Raw genomic sequence first — 9,822 nt, 5'->3', positions numbered from 1 at the left:
AGGCAGGTACATCATGAATCACTCATATAGTCCAAGGCGTCTAACCAACTCATTAAACGCCATACACAGCCCACCGAAGATTCCAATCTGCCATAATGGAAGCGTGCGTGCGTGCGTGCGTGCGTGCGTGCGTGCGTGCGTGCGTGCATGCGTGCGTGTGTGTGTGTGCGTGAGTGCCTGCCTCCTTGCCTGGCTGTATGTGTGCGTGCTTGGGTGTTTGCGTGCCTGCATGCTTGTTGTCACTTCACTCAAGCAACTGGCATACAATATTCCACAGCACGGTGATTCACAGTCACACCCCCCCCCCCCCCCCCTCTCTCATGTATACAGATTCAGGCAATATAGGCAGTAAAGAGTTTCAGAGAGAGATGTATGGCGACAGTATGATGAGCATGGCAAAAGAAATAGATCAACACCGCACATGCAGAGGACGAAGCTACATCTTTTGGAGCAAACACTAATAAGGCACATTGCACATGCATGATGTGGTCGTGCATAATCTTTATTAATGTAGGGGAGGTGTGCTGAACAAGCATGCGTGCCGGAAAAGGTTTGCTGAGCGTGCATAAAACCCTCTACCTTGCCCTCGGGTCAGACAATTACTCATCATCACGCCTGCATACCGGGAGCAGAGACCCGGACACTGGATCGGGTCCCACTTTTGGGCCGCAAATAAATATGAATTTCAAAAATAAGAAAGCACATTTTCAAGAAAAGAAAAACTGTTTATGAACAGAAGTTCATAAATAAGTGAAAACAGCCATTCTACTTAGATCTGCATGATGTTCTTTGCAGATCTACAAGCTCATAGCGGGGCACCGAGTGCCGCGCTACGAGCTTGTAGATCTGCTATTTTTGAAAAGTCTTTCAGATTGAACATTTTTAAGTTGAATATTTGCTTCTGGGAGGTCCCTGGAACAACATATTTTAAGATAGGGGTCGGTGGCCAATTACATATAATTTCTTGGGTCCTTGACATGAAATAGTTTTGAGAATCACTGACATAGAAACATAGGTTTTTTTTTCTCTCCAGATTTAGAAGACATTTTGTAGAATCTGATCTCAGTCCTAAATGAGACAAAGCCACACGCCACACCAGATGGGTCTCTCAATAATTTAACAGGTATGTTTTTGTTTGGGTTAGTTTGGGTCTGTTGGGTGTTGAGCGGAAGGGTCTGGGATCCACTGGCCTGTACAAGCACAGTCATCATGTTGCTGCATATTGAGCATCTTTCTCCACTGAAGCAGTCAGGGCCAGTTAGGGGCCGTGTTCAACCTCCACTGAAGCAGTCAGGGCCAGTTAGGGGCCGTGTTCAACCTACACGGAAGCAGTCAGGGCCAGTTAGGGGCCGTGTTCAACCTCCACTGAAGCAGTCAGGGCCAGTTAGGGGCCGTGTTCAACCTCCACTGAAGCAGTCAGGGCCAGTTAGGGGCCGTGTTCAACCTCCACTGAAGCAGTCAGGGCCAGTTAGGGGCCGTGTTCAACCTCCACTGAAGCAGTCAGGGCCAGTTAGGGGCCGTGTTCAACCTCCACTGAAGCGGTCAGGGCCAGTTAGGGCCGTGTTAACTAACTAAACTAAAGGTACAAACTTGGGCATAAACAAACAATACACAAAAAGGACAACAGATAGAAAGGAGCAAACTTACATGTACATAATGCATCAACTTGTGGCACAACTGTCAGGGTTCCCACAGTACTTCTCTGATAGAGGGCAAACTGTTTGTGAGGTTACCACCTGGGCCTATATAGGCCAGCCAGCTGTGCCTAACTAGTAATTAGTATAGGGCCCCACCCACCACTAGAGGAGGAATGAGGTCACGGTGATCAGCTCCCACTCTAGAGAGTGAGGGGATTTCGTACAACCACAATGTCCTGAGGTGGTGAGGGTGCTGATATGCAGATGACTCATAATACTGATGCTAGATAAAACCAGGCTTATTTCCATTCCATGCCAGCTTGGAAAATCAATAATGGTGGACACTGTAAACAAAGTGGAAATGCTAATTTGGAACTGAAGACTGAAGCAGAGGAGGAATTATACAAAGTAGGGTGACATTGATGACATCACGATGAGGACAAAATCAGTTGAGCTGTTCCTGAGAGCAATTTCCATTAAAGCACCTATAGGCTATAATGATATGAAAGCCTGATTGTTCAAAATTGTTTTTTTTGTGGGGATAGAAAACACATATGGGAGCCCCAATAAAAACAAAAAAAGAAATTGAAAAAAGTTGAATTTTATGCTTTAACATTGAGTGACTGCAGTTTCTTCCAGCGGTGAAATGTCTCTCTAAGAAAAAGGAACTTCTTATACACCCACCACCACTGCCTACATAATGACCAACCACACACCGACCGTCCTTTGAATATCTAGCTCACCTCACACACAGCTCAGGTGATCTCTGAACAGCAGTGAATCATAGCTCTCAGCACTGTAGCATCCCTGCCTAGAGACTGCCCACATTGGCCAGCTATATCGTACCAACCCTATATGACACTATCAATAACCAGTCAGTCATAAAGCACTGCTGACAGTCAGCAAGGTCAGCGAGTGGAGCCATGAGTACAGTCGATAAAAAGGACATTCCAAATTGAATGAGAGCTCTGCTGCCCATAATATAGAGAGCAGCCACAACTGAATAAAGCTTTATTCTTTATTAATACACACAGATGAGGCCAAGGCACAAGACTCACAGCGACCGCTCTATAGATTCAAATCACCTGGTTCTGCTGCCACTTCAATCAGGGGGGGGGGGGGGGGGGATCCTGAATCAATATCTTGGACTGACAAACTTGGACCCATTCAGACACACACAGTGGCCTCATTTCCATCCGGCTGGGAACCGGACCCACAGCCATGGCCAAACACCTGGGCAACCTGACCTTCAGAGTCTGGGACAAGATGAAGGACATTGTCTCCTATACACTCCTGTCATTCTGGACCCCAACAGAGAGAGACAGCAGACCGTATTTCGGTTATATTTCGGGTTATATTGCCCCCAGAGTGACAGCCAGGCAGTTCTTATTTTTTACCGGCTTTAGTTAACAAGACAGTAGACAGACAGGCAGACAGAGAGCCAGGCCTCGAGAGAGGCCTGGCTGAACTGACTGAGCAAGGCTGGTATGGCTACAATGGTTGACTGCAAGAGCTGATGTGCGCTGGCTTGACAAAAAAAGAAAGACACACACAAACTCAACTATGCAGCTTCCACATGAGGGAGGCAGGCAGGAAGGCAGGCAGGCACGCAGGCAGGCACAAGCTGCCTGCGTGCTTGCTTCGCCCTCCAGTTGCTGCTCCAGTTATTTGTTTTCCCTCAAACCCATCCTCAATGTGTTGGGTGAGGTTGAGCTCTGTCCAGCACAGGAGCGGCCGGGACGGAAACCAGCTTGGTCTTTAGTCAGCTTGGTGTCTATGAGTGGCAACGAGGCGTTGGAGTAGCAGCCTCTGCCTCTCTTGTAGGTGATGCAGAGGAGGGAAATGGGTCGGTAGCTCTTTGGGGATGATGGGTCTTTGCCAGGTTTGGGGATTGCAACCACTTTGGCCTTTCTCCAGACAGGAGGGGATGGTTTTCTGTGCCATGGTTGTATTCAGCATCCCCACGAGCCAGGTCTTTGCATTAGGTTCCAGGTGCTGTATAATTTCTGACAGTATGTCATCAATCCCTGCTGCTTTTCCGGGTTTCAACTTTCCCATTGCAGTTTCGAGTTATTTTAGGTCGAAGGGTTTGGTTTGAGGGCTGGCTGATTGTGGTTGGTCTGATACCACTGTGCGATGGTATTCTCCTGTGGGTCGGCGGCGGTGTTGGTTACGACTGTTGGCCACCAGTTGTGATGCAACAGAGTTCACTGTGACCGTTGTGAATTATGGGTGGCTCCCTGAGGTCCTTGATCCCCATGGGGTCCAACAGTGGTCATTGAAGCGTGCACACACACATGCACCAGCGCACATGCGTATGCACACCTGGACCTGTAAATGAACAACAACACAAAAACTAAGGCACTGGTGTAGGACTTCTGGTTTACCGGAACGGGGTTCAACTCCCTGCAGTGCCCTGCTCAATGTGTTGTATTTACATGGTTCATTGGTCCATGGTCTCAGGTCATTGAGCGGCGCGCTATAGTGCACGATTCTTCATCATTGTTGAGGATTTAAAAAAAAGGTGAAAATCAAGGAAAAGTGAAAGGCTATAGTCCATGGTCACGGATCGCATACTGGTCAAGGTCATTTATACTGGTGAAGATCATTTACTAGTCTTATGAAGGTCATTTATACTGGTCAAGTTCATTTACTAGTCTCATGAAGGTAATTTATACTGGTCACAGTCATAGTCAGAGTGCAAAACATACTCTCTCCCCATGGCTTTGGCCTGGTGCCATACCGTTATTAATTATTGCCTACAATGTAAATTGTGAAATTACTTTACTGTTGAAATGCAAAATTTACATTTCAACGAATGGACCTCGTACAACAAAACAAAAACTAAGGCACTGGTTGTGGTACTTCTGGTTTACCGGAATGGGGTTCGACTCCCTGCAGTGCTCTGCTCAATTTGTTGTATTTACATGGTTCATTTTTATTTTCTGCTCATTCTGTTGCCTTTTCATAGATGATAACCCCCAGGTTCTTTACTGTGTTTGCACTCCCTACAGTTAGGTTACCAAGTCTATTTATTTATTATTTCTGTTCACTAGAACTAGAACCAATTGATGAGATGCACACGGCTGCCGTCTTGCCAAAGGTGCTATACCTAGTCAACGAGCACTTCCGAACTCCAACACTTAGGAAAAAATCATCTGCAAGGAGTTTCTTGTCAGAGAGTATAGCTCATAACATGTCTACAGTGGATTTTTATTAAACAAATACATTGTAGATATAGAGGATAATTCAAGCTTTCTGTACAGCTGCAATGTTGGTGAGTTTGACGTTATTTAATACAATTCGATGGGACTGTTCTGTTTGGATGAATAGGCTGTCCACGGTAAGTTGCGCCATTTTCTCCTGATTTCGGAGGATTCGAAAAGCGAAAAGCGAAAGTCCATGACCTTTGGCCTGGTGGAGACAATAATTCAAAAATGTTAGTTTTGTGCTTCTGTTTTTCTTCTTTATGTATGTATGTTATTGAGTAGGCCTACAATGTAAATTGTGAAATTAATTTACCGTTGAAATGTAAATTTTACATTTCAATGGACCTGTACAACAAAACGAAAACCAAGGCACTGGTTGTGGTACTTCTGGTTTACCGGAATGGGGTTCAACTCCCTGCAGTGCTCTGCTCAATTTGTTGTATTTACATGGTTACATTTCTTTTCCTGTTCATTGTGTTGCCTTTTCATATATAGCCCCCAGGTTCTTTACTGTGTTTGCACTCCCTACAGTTAGGTTACCAACTATTTATTTATTATTTCTGTTCACTAGAACTAGAACCAATTGATGGAACCTTACAGGTCTGTAACTCTGAGAGTTACACGTATGGTGGCCGACGGGCACGTACAGGACTTTTACGCGGCTGCCATCTTGCCAGCAAGGTGCTACCTAGGTGCAACTCCCCAGCTTACTGTGGAGACACATGCTGGAAAGTTTTACTTTGAAATGTTTTATAGTTTCTGAGTTATTTAACTTAAACGCCCAATGCATTCTCTATGGCAATAGCACAAACTTTGGCATGCTACTAGTCCTACATATACTTAAACCTACCAACCCCATTCTAGCCTACTTATGCATGTCAAACTGGGGCGTCCTTGAAATTAAACGGCTTGAGAATCACTGCTAGAGCCATAAAAATCTTCTCTTAAGGGGGTCCTTGGCATATCTCTTAAAATGGGGGTCTGTGGGCTAATTAGTGTCAATTTGGGGGTCCTTGACATGAAAAGGTTTGGGAACCACTGGTCTATAGAGGTAGTAGAAGTCTGTTATCTCTCTATGGTACCAACACAGTGAATGATTGTAGAAGTCTGTTATCTCTCTATGGTACCAACACAGTGAATGATTCAGTATGGAATTGTGCAACTTATGCAACAAACTATGCTTTAGTTTTGCGTCTGAGAGGCTAAATGTCATCAGATGGTGGTCCCTACGTCACGTGGCTCAAATGCTGAATAAATAATGGGCCTTGATAAGAAAAGGGTTGAAAACCACTGTGCTACAAGATTAAACGCCGATACTGCCACCTACAGGTTCGTGCTGGAAATGCCTAAATGTCCGCTTTCTTTTAGGCATACTGACTGACTGAGTACTTTACTACTTACCGACCAGTGATGGAAAAGTACTCACATTCTTTACTTAAGTCAAAGTAGAAATACTGCAATGTAGATGTAGAAGTACCGCATTCAAAATGTATTTGAGTAATGGAGTACAAAGATATCTGCGTCAAAACGTACTTATTATTCAGAATGTCCTGTTTTACAAGTTTTCAAATCTTTTGAAAATAGCAGATCTACAAGCTCACAATGTGTCCCGTTGCAACGCATTGTGAGATTGTAGTTCTGCTATTTTCAAAAGGTCTAAATGTATATGGAGCTGAAGTGGTTAATGAACATTTTGTAATAATATAGGCCTAATCAAAATCTACACACAAGTTTGACGTGACTATAGTAACTAAAGTTATCAAGTAATTGTAGTGGAGTAAAAGTACAATATGTGAAAGTACAGAAAATGTGACGTACTCAACTAAAGCACAAATACCTCTTAAATTGTACTTAGTTTGGTTATTATAGGTACAGTACTTAAGTAAATGTACTTAGTTTAAATTTCACCACTGAAAAGAACGAATAAACAATTTTAAAAGAGGACGTTATACATTTATTATCAAGACAGGGAAAGGGATAAAAAAAAAAAACATTGCACTACTTAGTAAAGCATTACTAGTAATAACTCTCATAAAAAATGTACAAATGTTTGTTAAAAATTTCATCATCATCATCATCATTCATAACATATCAAGCCTTCAATTGATTTTGGTTACAGATATAATACATAATGAAACTACTAGAACACCATATTCAAAGATAGAGTTCCATGTATTTGTTATGAAATACAAACAAAACCTTTTTTAAACAACCCAACAAAAGTATATGAAAAACAAAACAATAGCTAAATTAATCGATGGATCAATCAAAAACAAAATCTCCCATGATAATTGATAACAGGTTATGTTTCCGAAAAAGACATAAATAGTTGAACTGAGGTAACTGCTAGTATACCAAGCAGGAAAAAAAAAAAAAAAAAAACTCACTCGAGTGGAAACCTTGTATGTCCAAAACCCGAAACCTTTCCGGAAACGGAACCACGTTATTTCAGAAATAGTTGAAAATAGCCGATCTTACATAAGCTCACGGCGCCGTCACATCATGAGGTCGCAGATCCATCACGTATTTTCAACTACTTTAGCTCGACACACTACACAAGTAGGGCATTAATTAAGTGACGAAAAAGAAAAGAAAAAAAGTAACAAAAGTTGAAATTTGGAGATACGAGATTCCCGCTCCGACAGAGACGATATTAACAATCCTATGACATGACACAAAATGGACACCATAATTGTGGTAACTGAGATGACCCTGGGGGGGGGGGGGGGGACACAGTGAAAAAGTAAAGATGCATACAGTGAAAAAGTAAAGATGCATATGTTTCCCACCTCACCCATAGTCTATGACTATGACCTGTATGCTGTTCTGACAATAATGGACTCTAAGTAATCCCACAGATTAACTCTTCCTAAATTCCCGGGCTGCTTCCCTGCTTCCTTTCACAGCTGTTACCGATGGTAGTAATAGTAATATTAAGTGATAGTAATGAAGGCTCTGCTGTTCCATTCTGGTCAAACAGAGTCAGAGTGCTGCTGTTATTGTGCATGTTTGGCTCACTGGAAATCACTCTGCTGCTACACCAGTGGGTCTCAAAGTGGCCTTGAGTGGGTTCCAAATGGCCCCGTACAGGTCTGTAACTCTGAGTACAAATGGAACCAAATGGACCTGTATTTGGTCCCATTTGGACACTCTCAGAGTTATGGGGGGGGTCCTTGAAATTAAAAAGTTTGAGAACCACTGCACACTAAATGGAACATCGGTATCTAAATCTAATTCGGTAACACCTGTGAAGGATGTAGGGAAGCGGCGCGGAAGTAGGAGGAGTTATATTCTGTGTGCATAAATGGAGCCCATCGACAATACTGCAGATGGGTTCATGTTCTCACGGATAAGCACTGGCCTCGTGGCCCCGGTTGCATTTCCTTCCTCTATAAATGCAGTGGTTGTCAAACTATTTAGTTTCATATAAATCACATAACTCTTGAGAGTTCAGTATAGCCTGGGCACCATTTCATTTAGGGTGTATGATCCTGTCGGGAGCGGATGATATCGTTACGTCATGTTGTAGTGTTGTTTTGTAGTCGACAGGCAGGAACAACAGGCGGCAACTTCCTTTTTCCTTTCTCAATAAAAGCTACAGGCTACGAGAGCTTTTATTGAGGGAAAAGGAAGGAACCTTCCTTTTCCCTCAATAAAGTTGCCGCCTGTTGTTCCTGCCTGTCGACTACAAAACAATACTACAACCTGACGTAACGATATCATCCGCTCCCGACAGGATCATACAGACTTTTGAAACAGAGACCAGGCTTTCCTCCGAGGTGGTGGAAAGCCTGGTGAGGCGAGGTTATAAATGGAACCATTGTATACTCTGAGGTCAAGACTGTCATTAGACCCGACAACCTATACCTCAAACCCCCTAACCGCAAGCACGGGAGCAGCGCATGTCTGACTGTTGTTTCCACATGTCGGTCCGTTGGTGTGTCTAATCTGCGTGTGCGTCCCTTATCATTTAGAGGCCCCCCCTGAGGGTCCCAGGACTCCCTATCATTTAGAGCCCCCTGAGGGTCCCAGGACTCCAACGTTTGAGAACCACTGCTATTTAACTCGAGTGCACAACGGGAACCATATTAATGGGAGCCTTAATTACGGGTCAATTCTGGTTCCACTTGTACATTAAATTAACATTAACGTACAGCTCATTCAAACCTGTCAGGCTGTCATAATCATGACACACCATAAACACCCATTGTGATACTGTACTAACTGTAGTGAAGCATTAGTGACACAATATCAGGATCAGGCGAACACAGCAGGTGGTTAAGGTTATGACAGAAAAAACAAAAAAGGTCTCAAAGAGGTTACGTAACGTAATGTCCAACGAGAAACTAATAAAAAAAAGAAATACAGACTTAAACACATGATGGGCGTTTGCAGTGAAAAGGGACACAGATTTGGATGGATTAGTATAGTTGGCATATGGAGAGAAAGACCACAATAGTGTTATTCCACCAAGCAAGAATCATGCTATAGGATTGCGCAACATTTCCCCAGACACCGAGCGTGATTGCTTCAAATAATGCTGATAAACTATTCATGGGAATACAATCGTTTACCCCCCCCCCCCCCCCCCCCCCCCCCCCCCCCATCTGAAAATATGTTTTTCCGGGGACCTCCCAGAAGCAGAGATTTGAGTTAAAAACGTTCACTCTGAAAGAATACATATTCAAGGATTTGCGCCACATTTTTGAAAAATAGCAGATCTACAAGCTCATAGCGCGCCACCCAGTGGCGCGCTACGAGCTTGTAGATCTGCTATTTTTTTTTTTATCGTAAAAATGCGGCACAAATCTTTGAATATATATTCTTTCAAAGTGAATGTTTTTAACTCCAGTCTAAATGGCTTAAAACACCAAAAGAACCATAGGACCATCGCTGCAGGCCTATGTTTGTACTCCAAAACCAAACAAAAGGCATGTCTGGCCATGTCTGGCGTTTGGACACCTATGAGGACTGAA

The sequence above is a fragment of the Protomyctophum parallelum genome (genome assembly GCF_964188405.1).
Source record: "Protomyctophum parallelum genome assembly, chromosome: 5".
NCBI classification, from domain to species: Eukaryota; Metazoa; Chordata; class Actinopteri; order Myctophiformes; family Myctophidae; genus Protomyctophum; species Protomyctophum parallelum.
Note: the sequence above shows the minus strand (reverse complement) of the source record.